The sequence below is a fragment of the Pleuronectes platessa genome, chromosome 16 (assembly GCF_947347685.1).
Source record: "Pleuronectes platessa chromosome 16, fPlePla1.1, whole genome shotgun sequence".
NCBI lineage: Eukaryota > Metazoa > Chordata > Actinopteri > Pleuronectiformes > Pleuronectidae > Pleuronectes > Pleuronectes platessa.
Genome location: NC_070641.1, coordinates 3,820,502 through 3,842,442, shown reverse-complemented (window position 1 = coordinate 3,842,442; position 21,941 = coordinate 3,820,502). Strand labels below are relative to the sequence as shown.

Sequence of the window (21,941 nt, the reverse complement as noted above, 5' to 3'; positions counted from 1 at the left end):
TCACAGAGTTAAAGAGCCACCGCCAAGTAGGAAGGACATTTTTCTTGAGAGCACATGGGGGAGTATCACCGTTCTTAGACACTAACTAAATGCTCATATTTTCCCCAATAATATGTTTCTAATCTGTCATTTCAAGTTGGTAAGATATTCAGAGCACCTGGTTGATGGTCCTGGTCAGCGTTTTTGTCAGTACACGTGACGAGAATACAGCATTTGAGATAATGATCTGAAGCAGCAGAGTAAGCTGATTCAGTCAATTAGAGTAGAAATTTGTGTCTTGTAAACTTCACTGCGACGAGGATGGGATTCGAACCCACGCGTGCAGAGCACAATGGATTAGCAGTCCATCGCCTTGACCACTCGGCCACCTCGTCCTATTGGGAGGTAAATTTATCTCCTGAAATTCAAACTTTTCCTGTTCTTAAGAGACTTGTTACAATGGTGACAAGTGGCTGTGGACACAAGAAGAAGAAAACTATTGCTGAAAAAACAGGATTCTAACCCATGCGTGCAGACCACAGTTGGTGATCATTTCTTTACTGGAGAACAATTTAGGGGACTACAGGACTCTAACTTATGTTTTCTGGTATTGTACCTGCGTACATAGGCAACTGGCCTTGCTTGTGTTTCTTGAAGATGTAACACTGGTCGTTCAAGAGGCTTCTTTAGTTCTAAAAGAGTTGTGGGAGGTTTCAGGTTTTAAATCTCTCTAGGATCTTCACCTATACTCAGAGTTGGTGTGTAAAACTTGCAGGTCGTTTAACCCCCCACCAAATGGTATTGTGTGGAGCTCCTTGAATCAAGGTGTGTATAGCATTTCGCTATGGTGTGAGTCATTAGGGTTACAAGAAATGGCAAGATATGCAAAGGGCCAGAGAGTGGAAATACCTGTAGCCTCCCACTACTAAGTTAAAACTTAAAGAGGATCTGGAAAGAGAAGTGACAGGTTTTCAAGAAACCAAAGCAAGCCTATGCACAAAGGTTTGATACCGAAAAGTTTCATCTTGAGGTAGAAGACAATGGATGTCACTCACAAAGGGTTCAATAGTGGAGAATGTGGGCATCGATCCCACTACCTCTCACATGCAAAGCGAGCGCTCTACCATTTGAGCTAATCCCCCTGTGTAAGAATGGCTTCTGTGGCAAATCCTGGCAACCTGTTCAGCATGTATGTTGTTCTGTCCTAGACTGGATCACATTGCCTAGACAAATGAATGAAGTCTCTCATCACAGGCCCTCAGGGGACACTGGACAAGTAAGTGATTTACAGCTGGGGAATTAGCTCAAATGGTAGAGCGCTCGCTTAGCATGCGAGAAGTAGTGGGATCGATGCCCACATTCTCCAGGAAATTTGTTATATCTTGATTTTAGTCTGGTTGGGAAAGTCTTTTAATTCAGTTTGATAAAGTCCCCTTCTAAAACAAGATGGATTTCCTTGTTTTTATGCCATGGACTGATATTATACAGAAATGCTGTTCCATCCTTCCAGCATGGTTCACAGAGTTAAAGAGCCACCGCCAAGTAGGAAGGACATTTTTCTTGAGAGCACATGGGGGAGTATCACCGTTCTTAGACACTAACTAAATGCTCATATTTTCCCCAATAATATGTTTCTAATCTGTCATTTCAAGTTGGTAAGATATTCAGAGCACCTGGTTGATGGTCCTGGTCAGCGTTTTTGTCAGTACACGTGACGAGAATACAGCATTTGAGATAATGATCTGAAGCAGCAGAGTAAGCTGATTCAGTCAATTAGAGTAGAAATTTGTGTCTTGTAAACTTCACTGCGACGAGGATGGGATTCGAACCCACGCGTGCAGAGCACAATGGATTAGCAGTCCATCGCCTTGACCACTCGGCCACCTCGTCCTATTGGGAGGTAAATTTATCTCCTGAAATTCAAACTTTTCCTGTTCTTAAGAGACTTGTTACAATGGTGACAAGTGGCTGTGGACACAAGAAGAAGAAAACTATTGCTGAAAAAACAGGATTCTAACCCATGCGTGCAGACCACAGTTGGTGATCATTTCTTTACTGGAGAACAATTTAGGGGACTACAGGACTCTAACTTATGTTTTCTGGTATTGTACCTGCGTACATAGGCAACTGGCCTTGCTTGTGTTTCTTGAAGATGTAACACTGGTCGTTCAAGAGGCTTCTTTAGTTCTAAAAGAGTTGTGGGAGGTTTCAGGTTTTAAATCTCTCTAGGATCTTCACCTATACTCAGAGTTGGTGTGTAAAACTTGCAGGTCGTTTAACCCCCCACCAAATGGTATTGTGTGGAGCTCCTTGAATCAAGGTGTGTATAGCATTTCGCTATGGTGTGAGTCATTAGGGTTACAAGAAATGGCAAGATATGCAAAGGGCCAGAGAGTGGAAATACCTGTAGCCTCCCACTACTAAGTTAAAACTTAAAGAGGATCTGGAAAGAGAAGTGACAGGTTTTCAAGAAACCAAAGCAAGCCTATGCACAAAGGTTTGATACCGAAAAGTTTCATCTTGAGGTAGAAGACAATGGATGTCACTCACAAAGGGTTCAATAGTGGAGAATGTGGGCATCGATCCCACTACCTCTCACATGCAAAGCGAGCGCTCTACCATTTGAGCTAATCCCCCTGTGTAAGAATGGCTTCTGTGGCAAATCCTGGCAACCTGTTCAGCATGTATGTTGTTCTGTCCTAGACTGGATCACATTGCCTAGACAAATGAATGAAGTCTCTCATCACAGGCCCTCAGGGGACACTGGACAAGTAAGTGATTTACAGCTGGGGAATTAGCTCAAATGGTAGAGCGCTCGCTTAGCATGCGAGAAGTAGTGGGATCGATGCCCACATTCTCCAGGAAATTCGTTATATCTTGATTTTAGTCTGGTTGGGAAAGTCTTTTAATTCAGTTTGATAAAGTCCCCTTCTAAAACAAGATGGATTTCCTTGTTTTTATGCCATGGACTGATATTATACAGAAATGCTGTTCCATCCTTCCAGCATGGTTCACAGAGTTAAAGAGCCACCGCCAAGTAGGAAGGACATTTTTCTTGAGAGCACATGGGGGAGTATCACCGTTCTTAGACACTAACTAAATGCTCATATTTTCCCCAATAATATGTTTCTAATCTGTCATTTCAAGTTGGTAAGATATTCAGAGCACCTGGTTGATGGTCCTGGTCAGCGTTTTTGTCAGTACACGTGACGAGAATACAGCATTTGAGATAATGATCTGAAGCAGCAGAGTAAGCTGATTCAGTCAATTAGAGTAGAAATTTGTGTCTTGTAAACTTCACTGCGACGAGGATGGGATTCGAACCCACGCGTGCAGAGCACAATGGATTAGCAGTCCATCGCCTTGACCACTCGGCCACCTCGTCCTATTGGGAGGTAAATTTATCTCCTGAAATTCAAACTTTTCCTGTTCTTAAGAGACTTGTTACAATGGTGACAAGTGGCTGTGGACACAAGAAGAAGAAAACTATTGCTGAAAAAACAGGATTCTAACCCATGCGTGCAGACCACAGTTGGTGATCATTTCTTTACTGGAGAACAATTTAGGGGACTACAGGACTCTAACTTATGTTTTCTGGTATTGTACCTGCGTACATAGGCAACTGGCCTTGCTTGTGTTTCTTGAAGATGTAACACTGGTCGTTCAAGAGGCTTCTTTAGTTCTAAAAGAGTTGTGGGAGGTTTCAGGTTTTAAATCTCTCTAGGATCTTCACCTATACTCAGAGTTGGTGTGTAAAACTTGCAGGTCGTTTAACCCCCCACCAAATGGTATTGTGTGGAGCTCCTTGAATCAAGGTGTGTATAGCATTTCGCTATGGTGTGAGTCATTAGGGTTACAAGAAATGGCAAGATATGCAAAGGGCCAGAGAGTGGAAATACCTGTAGCCTCCCACTACTAAGTTAAAACTTAAAGAGGATCTGGAAAGAGAAGTGACAGGTTTTCAAGAAACCAAAGCAAGCCTATGCACAAAGGTTTGATACCGAAAAGTTTCATCTTGAGGTAGAAGACAATGGATGTCACTCACAAAGGGTTCAATAGTGGAGAATGTGGGCATCGATCCCACTACCTCTCACATGCAAAGCGAGCGCTCTACCATTTGAGCTAATCCCCCTGTGTAAGAATGGCTTCTGTGGCAAATCCTGGCAACCTGTTCAGCATGTATGTTGTTCTGTCCTAGACTGGATCACATTGCCTAGACAAATGAATGAAGTCTCTCATCACAGGCCCTCAGGGGACACTGGACAAGTAAGTGATTTACAGCTGGGGAATTAGCTCAAATGGTAGAGCGCTCGCTTAGCATGCGAGAAGTAGTGGGATCGATGCCCACATTCTCCAGGAAATTTGTTATATCTTGATTTTAGTCTGGTTGGGAAAGTCTTTTAATTCAGTTTGATAAAGTCCCCTTCTAAAACAAGATGGATTTCCTTGTTTTTATGCCATGGACTGATATTATACAGAAATGCTGTTCCATCCTTCCAGCATGGTTCACAGAGTTAAAGAGCCACCGCCAAGTAGGAAGGACATTTTTCTTGAGAGCACATGGGGGAGTATCACCGTTCTTAGACACTAACTAAATGCTCATATTTTCCCCAATAATATGTTTCTAATCTGTCATTTCAAGTTGGTAAGATATTCAGAGCACCTGGTTGATGGTCCTGGTCAGCGTTTTTGTCAGTACACGTGACGAGAATACAGCATTTGAGATAATGATCTGAAGCAGCAGAGTAAGCTGATTCAGTCAATTAGAGTAGAAATTTGTGTCTTGTAAACTTCACTGCGACGAGGATGGGATTCGAACCCACGCGTGCAGAGCACAATGGATTAGCAGTCCATCGCCTTGACCACTCGGCCACCTCGTCCTATTGGGAGGTAAATTTATCTCCTGAAATTCAAACTTTTCCTGTTCTTAAGAGACTTGTTACAATGGTGACAAGTGGCTGTGGACACAAGAAGAAGAAAACTATTGCTGAAAAAACAGGATTCTAACCCATGCGTGCAGACCACAGTTGGTGATCATTTCTTTACTGGAGAACAATTTAGGGGACTACAGGACTCTAACTTATGTTTTCTGGTATTGTACCTGCGTACATAGGCAACTGGCCTTGCTTGTGTTTCTTGAAGATGTAACACTGGTCGTTCAAGAGGCTTCTTTAGTTCTAAAAGAGTTGTGGGAGGTTTCAGGTTTTAAATCTCTCTAGGATCTTCACCTATACTCAGAGTTGGTGTGTAAAACTTGCAGGTCGTTTAACCCCCCACCAAATGGTATTGTGTGGAGCTCCTTGAATCAAGGTGTGTATAGCATTTCGCTATGGTGTGAGTCATTAGGGTTACAAGAAATGGCAAGATATGCAAAGGGCCAGAGAGTGGAAATACCTGTAGCCTCCCACTACTAAGTTAAAACTTAAAGAGGATCTGGAAAGAGAAGTGACAGGTTTTCAAGAAACCAAAGCAAGCCTATGCACAAAGGTTTGATACCGAAAAGTTTCATCTTGAGGTAGAAGACAATGGATGTCACTCACAAAGGGTTCAATAGTGGAGAATGTGGGCATCGATCCCACTACCTCTCACATGCAAAGCGAGCGCTCTACCATTTGAGCTAATCCCCCTGTGTAAGAATGGCTTCTGTGGCAAATCCTGGCAACCTGTTCAGCATGTATGTTGTTCTGTCCTAGACTGGATCACATTGCCTAGACAAATGAATGAAGTCTCTCATCACAGGCCCTCAGGGGACACTGGACAAGTAAGTGATTTACAGCTGGGGAATTAGCTCAAATGGTAGAGCGCTCGCTTAGCATGCGAGAAGTAGTGGGATCGATGCCCACATTCTCCAGGAAATTTGTTATATCTTGATTTTAGTCTGGTTGGGAAAGTCTTTTAATTCAGTTTGATAAAGTCCCCTTCTAAAACAAGATGGATTTCCTTGTTTTTATGCCATGGACTGATATTATACAGAAATGCTGTTCCATCCTTCCAGCATGGTTCACAGAGTTAAAGAGCCACCGCCAAGTAGGAAGGACATTTTTCTTGAGAGCACATGGGGGAGTATCACCGTTCTTAGACACTAACTAAATGCTCATATTTTCCCCAATAATATGTTTCTAATCTGTCATTTCAAGTTGGTAAGATATTCAGAGCACCTGGTTGATGGTCCTGGTCAGCGTTTTTGTCAGTTCACGTGACGAGAATACAGCATTTGAGATAATGATCTGAAGCAGCAGAGTAAGCTGATTCAGTCAATTAGAGTAGAAATTTGTGTCTTGTAAACTTCACTGCGACGAGGATGGGATTCGAACCCACGCGTGCAGAGCACAATGGATTAGCAGTCCATCGCCTTGACCACTCGGCCACCTCGTCCTATTGGGAGGTAAATTTATCTCCTGAAATTCAAACTTTTCCTGTTCTTAAGAGACTTGTTACAATGGTGACAAGTGGCTGTGGACACAAGAAGAAGAAAACTATTGCTGAAAAAACAGGATTCTAACCCATGCGTGCAGACCACAGTTGGTGATCATTTCTTTACTGGAGAACAATTTAGGGGACTACAGGACTCTAACTTATGTTTTCTGGTATTGTACCTGCGTACATAGGCAACTGGCCTTGCTTGTGTTTCTTGAAGATGTAACACTGGTCGTTCAAGAGGCTTCTTTAGTTCTAAAAGAGTTGTGGGAGGTTTCAGGTTTTAAATCTCTCTAGGATCTTCACCTATACTCAGAGTTGGTGTGTAAAACTTGCAGGTCGTTTAACCCCCCACCAAATGGTATTGTGTGGAGCTCCTTGAATCAAGGTGTGTATAGCATTTCGCTATGGTGTGAGTCATTAGGGTTACAAGAAATGGCAAGATATGCAAAGGGCCAGAGAGTGGAAATACCTGTAGCCTCCCACTACTAAGTTAAAACTTAAAGAGGATCTGGAAAGAGAAGTGACAGGTTTTCAAGAAACCAAAGCAAGCCTATGCACAAAGGTTTGATACCGAAAAGTTTCATCTTGAGGTAGAAGACAATGGATGTCACTCACAAAGGGTTCAATAGTGGAGAATGTGGGCATCGATCCCACTACCTCTCACATGCAAAGCGAGCGCTCTACCATTTGAGCTAATCCCCCTGTGTAAGAATGGCTTCTGTGGCAAATCCTGGCAACCTGTTCAGCATGTATGTTGTTCTGTCCTAGACTGGATCACATTGCCTAGACAAATGAATGAAGTCTCTCATCACAGGCCCTCAGGGGACACTGGACAAGTAAGTGATTTACAGCTGGGGAATTAGCTCAAATGGTAGAGCGCTCGCTTAGCATGCGAGAAGTAGTGGGATCGATGCCCACATTCTCCAGGAAATTTGTTATATCTTGATTTTAGTCTGGTTGGGAAAGTCTTTTAATTCAGTTTGATAAAGTCCCCTTCTAAAACAAGATGGATTTCCTTGTTTTTATGCCATGGACTGATATTATACAGAAATGCTGTTCCATCCTTCCAGCATGGTTCACAGAGTTAAAGAGCCACCGCCAAGTAGGAAGGACATTTTTCTTGAGAGCACATGGGGGAGTATCACCGTTCTTAGACACTAACTAAATGCTCATATTTTCCCCAATAATATGTTTCTAATCTGTCATTTCAAGTTGGTAAGATATTCAGAGCACCTGGTTGATGGTCCTGGTCAGCGTTTTTGTCAGTACACGTGACGAGAATACAGCATTTGAGATAATGATCTGAAGCAGCAGAGTAAGCTGATTCAGTCAATTAGAGTAGAAATTTGTGTCTTGTAAACTTCACTGCGACGAGGATGGGATTCGAACCCACGCGTGCAGAGCACAATGGATTAGCAGTCCATCGCCTTGACCACTCGGCCACCTCGTCCTATTGGGAGGTAAATTTATCTCCTGAAATTCAAACTTTTCCTGTTCTTAAGAGACTTGTTACAATGGTGACAAGTGGCTGTGGACACAAGAAGAAGAAAACTATTGCTGAAAAAACAGGATTCTAACCCATGCGTGCAGACCACAGTTGGTGATCATTTCTTTACTGGAGAACAATTTAGGGGACTACAGGACTCTAACTTATGTTTTCTGGTATTGTACCTGCGTACATAGGCAACTGGCCTTGCTTGTGTTTCTTGAAGATGTAACACTGGTCGTTCAAGAGGCTTCTTTAGTTCTAAAAGAGTTGTGGGAGGTTTCAGGTTTTAAATCTCTCTAGGATCTTCACCTATACTCAGAGTTGGTGTGTAAAACTTGCAGGTCGTTTAACCCCCCACCAAATGGTATTGTGTGGAGCTCCTTGAATCAAGGTGTGTATAGCATTTCGCTATGGTGTGAGTCATTAGGGTTACAAGAAATGGCAAGATATGCAAAGGGCCAGAGAGTGGAAATACCTGTAGCCTCCCACTACTAAGTTAAAACTTAAAGAGGATCTGGAAAGAGAAGTGACAGGTTTTCAAGAAACCAAAGCAAGCCTATGCACAAAGGTTTGATACCGAAAAGTTTCATCTTGAGGTAGAAGACAATGGATGTCACTCACAAAGGGTTCAATAGTGGAGAATGTGGGCATCGATCCCACTACCTCTCACATGCAAAGCGAGCGCTCTACCATTTGAGCTAATCCCCCTGTGTAAGAATGGCTTCTGTGGCAAATCCTGGCAACCTGTTCAGCATGTATGTTGTTCTGTCCTAGACTGGATCACATTGCCTAGACAAATGAATGAAGTCTCTCATCACAGGCCCTCAGGGGACACTGGACAAGTAAGTGATTTACAGCTGGGGAATTAGCTCAAATGGTAGAGCGCTCGCTTAGCATGCGAGAAGTAGTGGGATCGATGCCCACATTCTCCAGGAAATTCGTTATATCTTGATTTTAGTCTGGTTGGGAAAGTCTTTTAATTCAGTTTGATAAAGTCCCCTTCTAAAACAAGATGGATTTCCTTGTTTTTATGCCATGGACTGATATTATACAGAAATGCTGTTCCATCCTTCCAGCATGGTTCACAGAGTTAAAGAGCCACCGCCAAGTAGGAAGGACATTTTTCTTGAGAGCACATGGGGGAGTATCACCGTTCTTAGACACTAACTAAATGCTCATATTTTCCCCAATAATATGTTTCTAATCTGTCATTTCAAGTTGGTAAGATATTCAGAGCACCTGGTTGATGGTCCTGGTCAGCGTTTTTGTCAGTACACGTGACGAGAATACAGCATTTGAGATAATGATCTGAAGCAGCAGAGTAAGCTGATTCAGTCAATTAGAGTAGAAATTTGTGTCTTGTAAACTTCACTGCGACGAGGATGGGATTCGAACCCACGCGTGCAGAGCACAATGGATTAGCAGTCCATCGCCTTGACCACTCGGCCACCTCGTCCTATTGGGAGGTAAATTTATCTCCTGAAATTCAAACTTTTCCTGTTCTTAAGAGACTTGTTACAATGGTGACAAGTGGCTGTGGACACAAGAAGAAGAAAACTATTGCTGAAAAAACAGGATTCTAACCCATGCGTGCAGACCACAGTTGGTGATCATTTCTTTACTGGAGAACAATTTAGGGGACTACAGGACTCTAACTTATGTTTTCTGGTATTGTACCTGCGTACATAGGCAACTGGCCTTGCTTGTGTTTCTTGAAGATGTAACACTGGTCGTTCAAGAGGCTTCTTTAGTTCTAAAAGAGTTGTGGGAGGTTTCAGGTTTTAAATCTCTCTAGGATCTTCACCTATACTCAGAGTTGGTGTGTAAAACTTGCAGGTCGTTTAACCCCCCACCAAATGGTATTGTGTGGAGCTCCTTGAATCAAGGTGTGTATAGCATTTCGCTATGGTGTGAGTCATTAGGGTTACAAGAAATGGCAAGATATGCAAAGGGCCAGAGAGTGGAAATACCTGTAGCCTCCCACTACTAAGTTAAAACTTAAAGAGGATCTGGAAAGAGAAGTGACAGGTTTTCAAGAAACCAAAGCAAGCCTATGCACAAAGGTTTGATACCGAAAAGTTTCATCTTGAGGTAGAAGACAATGGATGTCACTCACAAAGGGTTCAATAGTGGAGAATGTGGGCATCGATCCCACTACCTCTCACATGCAAAGCGAGCGCTCTACCATTTGAGCTAATCCCCCTGTGTAAGAATGGCTTCTGTGGCAAATCCTGGCAACCTGTTCAGCATGTATGTTGTTCTGTCCTAGACTGGATCACATTGCCTAGACAAATGAATGAAGTCTCTCATCACAGGCCCTCAGGGGACACTGGACAAGTAAGTGATTTACAGCTGGGGAATTAGCTCAAATGGTAGAGCGCTCGCTTAGCATGCGAGAAGTAGTGGGATCGATGCCCACATTCTCCAGGAAATTTGTTATATCTTGATTTTAGTCTGGTTGGGAAAGTCTTTTAATTCAGTTTGATAAAGTCCCCTTCTAAAACAAGATGGATTTCCTTGTTTTTATGCCATGGACTGATATTATACAGAAATGCTGTTCCATCCTTCCAGCATGGTTCACAGAGTTAAAGAGCCACCGCCAAGTAGGAAGGACATTTTATTTGAGAGCACATGGGGGAGTATCACCGTTCTTAGACACTAACTAAAAGCTCATATTTTCCCCAATAATATGTTTCTAATCTGTCATTTCAAGTTGGTAAGATATTCAGAGCACCTGGTTGATGGTCCTGGTCAGCGTTTTTGTCAGTACACGTGACGAGAATACAGCATTTGAGATAATGATCTGAAGCAGCAGAGTAAGCCGATTCAGTCAATTAGAGTAGAAATTTGTGTCTTGTAAACTTCACTGCGACGAGGATGGGATTCGAACCCACGCGTGCAGAGCACAATGGATTAGCAGTCCATCGCCTTGACCACTCGGCCACCTCGTCCTATTGGGAGGTAAATTTATCTCCTGAAATTCAAACTTTTCCTGTTCTTAAGAGACTTGTTACAATGGTGACAAGTGGCTGTGGACACAAGAAGAAGAAAACTATTGCTGAAAAAACAGGATTCTAACCCATGCGTGCAGACCACAGTTGGTGATCATTTCTTTACTGGAGAACAATTTAGGGGACTACAGGACTCTAACTTATGTTTTCTGGTATTGTACCTGCGTACATAGGCAACTGGCCTTGCTTGTGTTTCTTGAAGATGTAACACTGGTCGTTCAAGAGGCTTCTTTAGTTCTAAAAGAGTTGTGGGAGGTTTCAGGTTTTAAATCTCTCTAGGATCTTCACCTATACTCAGAGTTGGTGTGTAAAACTTGCAGGTCGTTTAACCCCCCACCAAATGGTATTGTGTGGAGCTCCTTGAATCAAGGTGTGTATAGCATTTCGCTATAGTGTGAGTCATTAGGGTTACAAGAAATGGCAAGATATGCAAAGGGCCAGAGAGTGGAAATACCTGTAGCCTCCCACTACTAAGTTAAAACTTAAAGAGGATCTGGAAAGAGAAGTGACAGGTTTTCAAGAAACCAAAGCAAGCCTATTCACAAAGGTTTGATACCGGAAAGTTTCATCTTGAGGTAGAAGACAATGGATGTCACTCACAAAGGGTTCAATAGTGGAGAATGTGGGCATCGATCCCACTACCTCTCACATGCAAAGCGAGCGCTCTACCATTTGAGCTAATCCCCCTGTGTAAGAAAGGCTTCTGTGGCAAATCCTGGCAACCTGTTCAGCATGTATGTTGTTCTGTCCTAGACTGGATCACATTGCCTAGACAAATGAATGAAGTCTCTCATCACAGGCCCTCAGGGGACACTGGACAAGTAAGTGATTTACAGCTGGGGAATTAGCTCAAATGGTAGAGCGCTCGCTTAGCATGCGAGAAGTAGTGGGATCGATGCCCACATTCTCCAGGAAATTCGTTATATCTTGATTTTAGTCTGGTTGGGAAAGTCTTTTAATTCAGTTTGATAAAGTCCCCTTCTAAAACAAGATGGATTTCCTTGTTTTTATGCCATGGACTGATATTATACAGAAATGCTGTTCCATCCTTCCAGCATGGTTCACAGAGTTAAAGAGCCACCGCCAAGTAGGAAGGACATTTTTCTTGAGAGCACATGGGGGAGTATCACCGTTCTTAGACACTAACTAAATGCTCATATTTTCCCCAATAATATGTTTCTAATCTGTCATTTCAAGTTGGTAAGATATTCAGAGCACCTGGTTGATGGTCCTGGTCAGCGTTTTTGTCAGTACACGTGACGAGAATACAGCATTTGAGATAATGATCTGAAGCAGCAGAGTAAGCTGATTCAGTCAATTAGAGTAGAAATTTGTGTCTTGTAAACTTCACTGCGACGAGGATGGGATTCGAACCCACGCGTGCAGAGCACAATGGATTAGCAGTCCATCGCCTTGACCACTCGGCCACCTCGTCCTATTGGGAGGTAAATTTATCTCCTGAAATTCAAACTTTTCCTGTTCTTAAGAGACTTGTTACAATGGTGACAAGTGGCTGTGGACACAAGAAGAAGAAAACTATTGCTGAAAAAACAGGATTCTAACCCATGCGTGCAGACCACAGTTGGTGATCATTTCTTTACTGGAGAACAATTTAGGGGACTACAGGACTCTAACTTATGTTTTCTGGTATTGTACCTGCGTACATAGGCAACTGGCCTTGCTTGTGTTTCTTGAAGATGTAACACTGGTCGTTCAAGAGGCTTCTTTAGTTCTAAAAGAGTTGTGGGAGGTTTCAGGTTTTAAATCTCTCTAGGATCTTCACCTATACTCAGAGTTGGTGTGTAAAACTTGCAGGTCGTTTAACCCCCCACCAAATGGTATTGTGTGGAGCTCCTTGAATCAAGGTGTGTATAGCATTTCGCTATGGTGTGAGTCATTAGGGTTACAAGAAATGGCAAGATATGCAAAGGGCCAGAGAGTGGAAATACCTGTAGCCTCCCACTACTAAGTTAAAACTTAAAGAGGATCTGGAAAGAGAAGTGACAGGTTTTCAAGAAACCAAAGCAAGCCTATGCACAAAGGTTTGATACCGAAAAGTTTCATCTTGAGGTAGAAGACAATGGATGTCACTCACAAAGGGTTCAATAGTGGAGAATGTGGGCATCGATCCCACTACCTCTCACATGCAAAGCGAGCGCTCTACCATTTGAGCTAATCCCCCTGTGTAAGAATGGCTTCTGTGGCAAATCCTGGCAACCTGTTCAGCATGTATGTTGTTCTGTCCTAGACTGGATCACATTGCCTAGACAAATGAATGAAGTCTCTCATCACAGGCCCTCAGGGGACACTGGACAAGTAAGTGATTTACAGCTGGGGAATTAGCTCAAATGGTAGAGCGCTCGCTTAGCATGCGAGAAGTAGTGGGATCGATGCCCACATTCTCCAGGAAATTTGTTATATCTTGATTTTAGTCTGGTTGGGAAAGTCTTTTAATTCAGTTTGATAAAGTCCCCTTCTAAAACAAGATGGATTTCCTTGTTTTTATGCCATGGACTGATATTATACAGAAATGCTGTTCCATCCTTCCAGCATGGTTCACAGAGTTAAAGAGCCACCGCCAAGTAGGAAGGACATTTTTCTTGAGAGCACATGGGGGAGTATCACCGTTCTTAGACACTAACTAAATGCTCATATTTTCCCCAATAATATGTTTCTAATCTGTCATTTCAAGTTGGTAAGATATTCAGAGCACCTGGTTGATGGTCCTGGTCAGCGTTTTTGTCAGTTCACGTGACGAGAATACAGCATTTGAGATAATGATCTGAAGCAGCAGAGTAAGCTGATTCAGTCAATTAGAGTAGAAATTTGTGTCTTGTAAACTTCACTGCGACGAGGATGGGATTCGAACCCACGCGTGCAGAGCACAATGGATTAGCAGTCCATCGCCTTGACCACTCGGCCACCTCGTCCTATTGGGAGGTAAATTTATCTCCTGAAATTCAAACTTTTCCTGTTCTTAAGAGACTTGTTACAATGGTGACAAGTGGCTGTGGACACAAGAAGAAGAAAACTATTGCTGAAAAAACAGGATTCTAACCCATGCGTGCAGACCACAGTTGGTGATCATTTCTTTACTGGAGAACAATTTAGGGGACTACAGGACTCTAACTTATGTTTTCTGGTATTGTACCTGCGTACATAGGCAACTGGCCTTGCTTGTGTTTCTTGAAGATGTAACACTGGTCGTTCAAGAGGCTTCTTTAGTTCTAAAAGAGTTGTGGGAGGTTTCAGGTTTTAAATCTCTCTAGGATCTTCACCTATACTCAGAGTTGGTGTGTAAAACTTGCAGGTCGTTTAACCCCCCACCAAATGGTATTGTGTGGAGCTCCTTGAATCAAGGTGTGTATAGCATTTCGCTATGGTGTGAGTCATTAGGGTTACAAGAAATGGCAAGATATGCAAAGGGCCAGAGAGTGGAAATACCTGTAGCCTCCCACTACTAAGTTAAAACTTAAAGAGGATCTGGAAAGAGAAGTGACAGGTTTTCAAGAAACCAAAGCAAGCCTATGCACAAAGGTTTGATACCGAAAAGTTTCATCTTGAGGTAGAAGACAATGGATGTCACTCACAAAGGGTTCAATAGTGGAGAATGTGGGCATCGATCCCACTACCTCTCACATGCAAAGCGAGCGCTCTACCATTTGAGCTAATCCCCCTGTGTAAGAATGGCTTCTGTGGCAAATCCTGGCAACCTGTTCAGCATGTATGTTGTTCTGTCCTAGACTGGATCACATTGCCTAGACAAATGAATGAAGTCTCTCATCACAGGCCCTCAGGGGACACTGGACAAGTAAGTGATTTACAGCTGGGGAATTAGCTCAAATGGTAGAGCGCTCGCTTAGCATGCGAGAAGTAGTGGGATCGATGCCCACATTCTCCAGGAAATTTGTTATATCTTGATTTTAGTCTGGTTGGGAAAGTCTTTTAATTCAGTTTGATAAAGTCCCCTTCTAAAACAAGATGGATTTCCTTGTTTTTATGCCATGGACTGATATTATACAGAAATGCTGTTCCATCCTTCCAGCATGGTTCACAGAGTTAAAGAGCCACCGCCAAGTAGGAAGGACATTTTATTTGAGAGCACATGGGGGAGTATCACCGTTCTTAGACACTAACTAAAAGCTCATATTTTCCCCAATAATATGTTTCTAATCTGTCATTTCAAGTTGGTAAGATATTCAGAGCACCTGGTTGATGGTCCTGGTCAGCGTTTTTGTCAGTACACGTGACGAGAATACAGCATTTGAGATAATGATCTGAAGCAGCAGAGTAAGCCGATTCAGTCAATTAGAGTAGAAATTTGTGTCTTGTAAACTTCACTGCGACGAGGATGGGATTCGAACCCACGCGTGCAGAGCACAATGGATTAGCAGTCCATCGCCTTGACCACTCGGCCACCTCGTCCTATTGGGAGGTAAATTTATCTCCTGAAATTCAAACTTTTCCTGTTCTTAAGAGACTTGTTACAATGGTGACAAGTGGCTGTGGACACAAGAAGAAGAAAACTATTGCTGAAAAAACAGGATTCTAACCCATGCGTGCAGACCACAGTTGGTGATCATTTCTTTACTGGAGAACAATTTAGGGGACTACAGGACTCTAACTTATGTTTTCTGGTATTGTACCTGCGTACATAGGCAACTGGCCTTGCTTGTGTTTCTTGAAGATGTAACACTGGTCGTTCAAGAGGCTTCTTTAGTTCTAAAAGAGTTGTGGGAGGTTTCAGGTTTTAAATCTCTCTAGGATCTTCACCTATACTCAGAGTTGGTGTGTAAAACTTGCAGGTCGTTTAACCCCCCACCAAATGGTATTGTGTGGAGCTCCTTGAATCAAGGTGTGTATAGCATTTCGCTATGGTGTGAGTCATTAGGGTTACAAGAAATGGCAAGATATGCAAAGGGCCAGAGAGTGGAAATACCTGTAGCCTCCCACTACTAAGTTAAAACTTAAAGAGGATCTGGAAAGAGAAGTGACAGGTTTTCAAGAAACCAAAGCAAGCCTATGCACAAAGGTTTGATACCGAAAAGTTTCATCTTGAGGTAGAAGACAATGGATGTCACTCACAAAGGGTTCAATAGTGGAGAATGTGGGCATCGATCCCACTACCTCTCACATGCAAAGCGAGCGCTCTACCATTTGAGCTAATCCCCCTGTGTAAGAATGGCTTCTGTGGCAAATCCTGGCAACCTGTTCAGCATGTATGTTGTTCTGTCCTAGACTGGATCACATTGCCTAGACAAATGAATGAAGTCTCTCATCACAGGCCCTCAGGGGACACTGGACAAGTAAGTGATTTACAGCTGGGGAATTAGCTCAAATGGTAGAGCGCTCGCTTAGCATGCGAGAAGTAGTGGGATCGATGCCCACATTCTCCAGGAAATTTGTTATATCTTGATTTTAGTCTGGTTGGGAAAGTCTTTTAATTCAGTTTGATAAAGTCCCCTTCTAAAACAAGATGGATTTCCTTGTTTTTATGCCATGGACTGATATTATACAGAAATGCTGTTCCATCCTTCCAGCATGGTTCACAGAGTTAAAGAGCCACCGCCAAGTAGGAAGGACATTTTTCTTGAGAGCACATGGGGGAGTATCACCGTTCTTAGACACTAACTAAATGCTCATATTTTCCCCAATAATATGTTTCTAATCTGTCATTTCAAGTTGGTAAGATATTCAGAGCACCTGGTTGATGGTCCTGGTCAGCGTTTTTGTCAGTACACGTGACGAGAATACAGCATTTGAGATAATGATCTGAAGCAGCAGAGTAAGCTGATTCAGTCAATTAGAGTAGAAATTTGTGTCTTGTAAACTTCACTGCGACGAGGATGGGATTCGAACCCACGCGTGCAGAGCACAATGGATTAGCAGTCCATCGCCTTGACCACTCGGCCACCTCGTCCTATTGGGAGGTAAATTTATCTCCTGAAATTCAAACTTTTCCTGTTCTTAAGAGACTTGTTACAATGGTGACAAGTGGCTGTGGACACAAGAAGAAGAAAACTATTGCTGAAAAAACAGGATTCTAACCCATGCGTGCAGACCACAGTTGGTGATCATTTCTTTACTGGAGAACAATTTAGGGGACTACAGGACTCTAACTTATGTTTTCTGGTATTGTACCTGCGTACATAGGCAACTGGCCTTGCTTGTGTTTCTTGAAGATGTAACACTGGTCGTTCAAGAGGCTTCTTTAGTTCTAAAAGAGTTGTGGGAGGTTTCAGGTTTTAAATCTCTCTAGGATCTTCACCTATACTCAGAGTTGGTGTGTAAAACTTGCAGGTCGTTTAACCCCCCACCAAATGGTATTGTGTGGAGCTCCTTGAATCAAGGTGTGTATAGCATTTCGCTATGGTGTGAGTCATTAGGGTTACAAGAAATGGCAAGATATGCAAAGGGCCAGAGAGTGGAAATACCTGTAGCCTCCCACTACTAAGTTAAAACTTAAAGAGGATCTGGAAAGAGAAGTGACAGGTTTTCAAGAAACCAAAGCAAGCCTATGCACAAAGGTTTGATACCGAAAAGTTTCATCTTGAGGTAGAAGACAATGGATGTCACTCACAAAGGGTTCAATAGTGGAGAATGTGGGCATCGATCCCACTACCTCTCACATGCAAAGCGAGCGCTCTACCATTTGAGCTAATCCCCCTGTGTAAGAATGGCTTCTGTGGCAAATCCTGGCAACCTGTTCAGCATGTATGTTGTTCTGTCCTAGACTGGATCACATTGCCTAGACAAATGAATGAAGTCTCTCATCACAGGCCCTCAGGGGACACTGGACAAGTAAGTGATTTACAGCTGGGGAATTAGCTCAAATGGTAGAGCGCTCGCTTAGCATGCGAGAAGTAGTGGGATCGATGCCCACATTCTCCAGGAAATTTGTTATATCTTGATTTTAGTCTGGTTGGGAAAGTCTTTTAATTCAGTTTGATAAAGTCCCCTTCTAAAACAAGATGGATTTCCTTGTTTTTATGCCATGGACTGATATTATACAGAAATGCTGTTCCATCCTTCCAGCATGGTTCACAGAGTTAAAGAGCCACCGCCAAGTAGGAAGGACATTTTATTTGAGAGCACATGGGGGAGTATCACCGTTCTTAGACACTAACTAAAAGCTCATATTTTCCCCAATAATATGTTTCTAATCTGTCATTTCAAGTTGGTAAGATATTCAGAGCACCTGGTTGATGGTCCTGGTCAGCGTTTTTGTCAGTACACGTGACGAGAATACAGCATTTGAGATAATGATCTGAAGCAGCAGAGTAAGCCGATTCAGTCAATTAGAGTAGAAATTTGTGTCTTGTAAACTTCACTGCGACGAGGATGGGATTCGAACCCACGCGTGCAGAGCACAATGGATTAGCAGTCCATCGCCTTGACCACTCGGCCACCTCGTCCTATTGGGAGGTAAATTTATCTCCTGAAATTCAAACTTTTCCTGTTCTTAAGAGACTTGTTACAATGGTGACAAGTGGCTGTGGACACAAGAAGAAGAAAACTATTGCTGAAAAAACAGGATTCTAACCCATGCGTGCAGACCACAGTTGGTGATCATTTCTTTACTGGAGAACAATTTAGGGGACTACAGGACTCTAACTTATGTTTTCTGGTATTGTACCTGCGTACATAGGCAACTGGCCTTGCTTGTGTTTCTTGAAGATGTAACACTGGTCGTTCAAGAGGCTTCTTTAGTTCTAAAAGAGTTGTGGGAGGTTTCAGGTTTTAAATCTCTCTAGGATCTTCACCTATACTCAGAGTTGGTGTGTAAAACTTGCAGGTCGTTTAACCCCCCACCAAATGGTATTGTGTGGAGCTCCTTGAATCAAGGTGTGTATAGCATTTCGCTATGGTGTGAGTCATTAGGGTTACAAGAAATGGCAAGATATGCAAAGGGCCAGAGAGTGGAAATACCTGTAGCCTCCCACTACTAAGTTAAAACTTAAAGAGGATCTGGAAAGAGAAGTGACAGGTTTTCAAGAAACCAAAGCAAGCCTATGCACAAAGGTTTGATACCGAAAAGTTTCATCTTGAGGTAGAAGACAATGGATGTCACTCACAAAGGGTTCAATAGTGGAGAATGTGGGCATCGATCCCACTACCTCTCACATGCAAAGCGAGCGCTCTACCATTTGAGCTAATCCCCCTGTGTAAGAATGGCTTCTGTGGCAAATCCTGGCAACCTGTTCAGCATGTATGTTGTTCTGTCCTAGACTGGATCACATTGCCTAGACAAATGAATGAAGTCTCTCATCACAGGCCCTCAGGGGACACTGGACAAGTAAGTGATTTACAGCTGGGGAATTAGCTCAAATGGTAGAGCGCTCGCTTAGCATGCGAGAAGTAGTGGGATCGATGCCCACATTCTCCAGGAAATTTGTTATATCTTGATTTTAGTCTGGTTGGGAAAGTCTTTTAATTCAGTTTGATAAAGTCCCCTTCTAAAACAAGATGGATTTCCTTGTTTTTATGCCATGGACTGATATTATACAGAAATGCTGTTCCATCCTTCCAGCATGGTTCACAGAGTTAAAGAGCCACCGCCAAGTAGGAAGGACATTTTTCTTGAGAGCACATGGGGGAGTATCACCGTTCTTAGACACTAACTAAATGCTCATATTTTCCCCAATAATATGTTTCTAATCTGTCATTTCAAGTTGGTAAGATATTCAGAGCACCTGGTTGATGGTCCTGGTCAGCGTTTTTGTCAGTACACGTGACGAGAATACAGCATTTGAGATAATGATCTGAAGCAGCAGAGTAAGCTGATTCAGTCAATTAGAGTAGAAATTTGTGTCTTGTAAACTTCACTGCGACGAGGATGGGATTCGAACCCACGCGTGCAGAGCACAATGGATTAGCAGTCCATCGCCTTGACCACTCGGCCACCTCGTCCTATTGGGAGGTAAATTTATCTCCTGAAATTCAAACTTTTCCTGTTCTTAAGAGACTTGTTACAATGGTGACAAGTGGCTGTGGACACAAGAAGAAGAAAACTATTGCTGAAAAAACAGGATTCTAACCCATGCGTGCAGACCACAGTTGGTGATCATTTCTTTACTGGAGAACAATTTAGGGGACTACAGGACTCTAACTTATGTTTTCTGGTATTGTACCTGCGTACATAGGCAACTGGCCTTGCTTGTGTTTCTTGAAGATGTAACACTGGTCGTTCAAGAGGCTTCTTTAGTTCTAAAAGAGTTGTGGGAGGTTTCAGGTTTTAAATCTCTCTAGGATCTTCACCTATACTCAGAGTTGGTGTGTAAAACTTGCAGGTCGTTTAACCCCCCACCAAATGGTATTGTGTGGAGCTCCTTGAATCAAGGTGTGTATAGCATTTCGCTATGGTGTGAGTCATTAGGGTTACAAGAAATGGCAAGATATGCAAAGGGCCAGAGAGTGGAAATACCTGTAGCCTCCCACTACTAAGTTAAAACTTAAAGAGGATCTGGAAAGAGAAGTGACAGGTTTTCAAGAAACCAAAGCAAGCCTACGCACAAAGGTTTGATACCGAAAAGTTTCATCTTGAGGTAGAAGACAATGGATGTCACTCACAAAGGGTTCAATAGTGGAGAATGTGGGCATCGATCCCACTACCTCTCACATGCAAAGCGAGCGCTCTACCATTTGAGCTAATCCCCCTGTGTAAGAATGGCTTCTGTGGCAAATCCTGGCAACCTGTTCAGCATGTATGTTGTTCTGTCCTAGACTGGATCACATTGCCTAGACAAATGAATGAAGTCTCTCATCACAGGCCCTCAGGGGACACTGGACAAGTAAGTGATTTACAGAGATATCTACAGATGGGGAATTAGCTCAAATGGTAGAGCGCTCGCTTAGCATGCGAGAAGTAGTGGGATCAATGCCCACATTCTCCAGGAAATTTGTTATATCTTGATTTTAGTCTGGTTGGGAAAGTCTTTTAATTCAGTTTGATAAAGTCCCCTTCTAAAACAAGATGGATTTCCTTGTTTTTATGCCATGGACTGATATTATACAGAAATGCTGTTCCATCCTTCCAGCATGGTTCACAGAGTTAAAGAGCCACCGCCAAGTAGGAAGGACATTTTTCTTGAGAGCACATGGGGGAGTATCACCGTTCTTAGACACTAACTAAATGCTCATATTTTCCCCAATAATATGTTTCTAATCTGTCATTTCAAGTTGGTAAGATATTCAGAGCACCTGGTTGATGGTCCTGGTCAGCGTTTTTGTCAGTACACGTGACGAGAATACAGCATTTGAGATAATGATCTGAAGCAGCAGAGTAAGCTGATTCAGTCAATTAGAGTAGAAATTTGTGTCTTGTAAACTTCACTGCGACGAGGATGGGATTCGAACCCACGCGTGCAGAGCACAATGGATTAGCAGTCCATCGCCTTGACCACTCGGCCACCTCGTCCTATTGGGAGGTAAATTTATCTCCTGAAATTCAAACTTTTCCTGTTCTTAAGAGACTTGTTACAATGGTGACAAGTGGCTGTGGACACAAGAAGAAGAAAACTATTGCTGAAAAAACAGGATTCTAACCCATGCGTGCAGACCACAGTTGGTGATCATTTCTTTACTGGAGAACAATTTAGGGGACTACAGGACTCTAACTTATGTTTTCTGGTATTGTACCTGCGTACATAGGCAACTGGCCTTGCTTGTGTTTCTTGAAGATGTAACACTGGTCGTTCAAGAGGCTTCTTTAGTTCTAAAAGAGTTGTGGGAGGTTTCAGGTTTTAAATCTCTCTAGGATCTTCACCTATACTCAGAGTTGGTGTGTAAAACTTGCAGGTCGTTTAACCCCCCACCAAATGGTATTGTGTGGAGCTCCTTGAATCAAGGTGTGTATAGCATTTCGCTATGGTGTGAGTCATTAGGGTTACAAGAAATGGCAAGATATGCAAAGGGCCAGAGAGTGGAAATACCTGTAGCCTCCCACTACTAAGTTAAAACTTAAAGAGGATCTGGAAAGAGAAGTGACAGGTTTTCAAGAAACCAAAGCAAGCCTATGCACAAAGGTTTGATACCGAAAAGTT

General features: G+C 42.8%; 15 non-coding genes across 15 annotated transcripts; all 15 read right to left on the bottom strand.

The window, feature by feature from the left end:
- Positions 1-292: 292 nt before the first annotated feature.
- Positions 293-374, bottom strand: trnas-gcu (transfer RNA serine (anticodon GCU)). The gene has a single exon. It is a non-coding gene; the product is annotated as a tRNA-Ser (tRNA).
- Positions 375-1,787: 1,413 nt separating this feature from the next.
- Positions 1,788-1,869, bottom strand: trnas-gcu (transfer RNA serine (anticodon GCU)). The gene has a single exon. It is a non-coding gene; the product is annotated as a tRNA-Ser (tRNA).
- A 1,413-nt stretch (positions 1,870-3,282) lies between these two features.
- On the bottom strand, positions 3,283-3,364 carry trnas-gcu (transfer RNA serine (anticodon GCU)). Its single transcript has one exon. It is a non-coding gene; the product is annotated as a tRNA-Ser (tRNA).
- Positions 3,365-4,777: 1,413 nt separating this feature from the next.
- Positions 4,778-4,859, bottom strand: trnas-gcu (transfer RNA serine (anticodon GCU)). Its single transcript has one exon. It is a non-coding gene; the product is annotated as a tRNA-Ser (tRNA).
- Positions 4,860-6,272: 1,413 nt separating this feature from the next.
- trnas-gcu (transfer RNA serine (anticodon GCU)) lies at positions 6,273-6,354 on the bottom strand. The gene has a single exon. It is a non-coding gene; the product is annotated as a tRNA-Ser (tRNA).
- Positions 6,355-7,767: 1,413 nt separating this feature from the next.
- Positions 7,768-7,849, bottom strand: trnas-gcu (transfer RNA serine (anticodon GCU)). Its single transcript has one exon. It is a non-coding gene; the product is annotated as a tRNA-Ser (tRNA).
- Positions 7,850-9,262: 1,413 nt separating this feature from the next.
- Positions 9,263-9,344, bottom strand: trnas-gcu (transfer RNA serine (anticodon GCU)). Its single transcript has one exon. It is a non-coding gene; the product is annotated as a tRNA-Ser (tRNA).
- Positions 9,345-10,757: 1,413 nt separating this feature from the next.
- On the bottom strand, positions 10,758-10,839 carry trnas-gcu (transfer RNA serine (anticodon GCU)). Its single transcript has one exon. It is a non-coding gene; the product is annotated as a tRNA-Ser (tRNA).
- A 1,413-nt stretch (positions 10,840-12,252) lies between these two features.
- Positions 12,253-12,334, bottom strand: trnas-gcu (transfer RNA serine (anticodon GCU)). Its single transcript has one exon. It is a non-coding gene; the product is annotated as a tRNA-Ser (tRNA).
- A 1,413-nt stretch (positions 12,335-13,747) lies between these two features.
- Positions 13,748-13,829, bottom strand: trnas-gcu (transfer RNA serine (anticodon GCU)). The gene has a single exon. It is a non-coding gene; the product is annotated as a tRNA-Ser (tRNA).
- A 1,413-nt stretch (positions 13,830-15,242) lies between these two features.
- trnas-gcu (transfer RNA serine (anticodon GCU)) lies at positions 15,243-15,324 on the bottom strand. The gene has a single exon. It is a non-coding gene; the product is annotated as a tRNA-Ser (tRNA).
- A 1,413-nt stretch (positions 15,325-16,737) lies between these two features.
- trnas-gcu (transfer RNA serine (anticodon GCU)) lies at positions 16,738-16,819 on the bottom strand. Its single transcript has one exon. It is a non-coding gene; the product is annotated as a tRNA-Ser (tRNA).
- Positions 16,820-18,232: 1,413 nt separating this feature from the next.
- Positions 18,233-18,314, bottom strand: trnas-gcu (transfer RNA serine (anticodon GCU)). The gene has a single exon. It is a non-coding gene; the product is annotated as a tRNA-Ser (tRNA).
- Positions 18,315-19,727: 1,413 nt separating this feature from the next.
- Positions 19,728-19,809, bottom strand: trnas-gcu (transfer RNA serine (anticodon GCU)). The gene has a single exon. It is a non-coding gene; the product is annotated as a tRNA-Ser (tRNA).
- Positions 19,810-21,234: 1,425 nt separating this feature from the next.
- Positions 21,235-21,316, bottom strand: trnas-gcu (transfer RNA serine (anticodon GCU)). The gene has a single exon. It is a non-coding gene; the product is annotated as a tRNA-Ser (tRNA).
- Between the last annotated feature and the right edge of the window lie 625 nt (positions 21,317-21,941).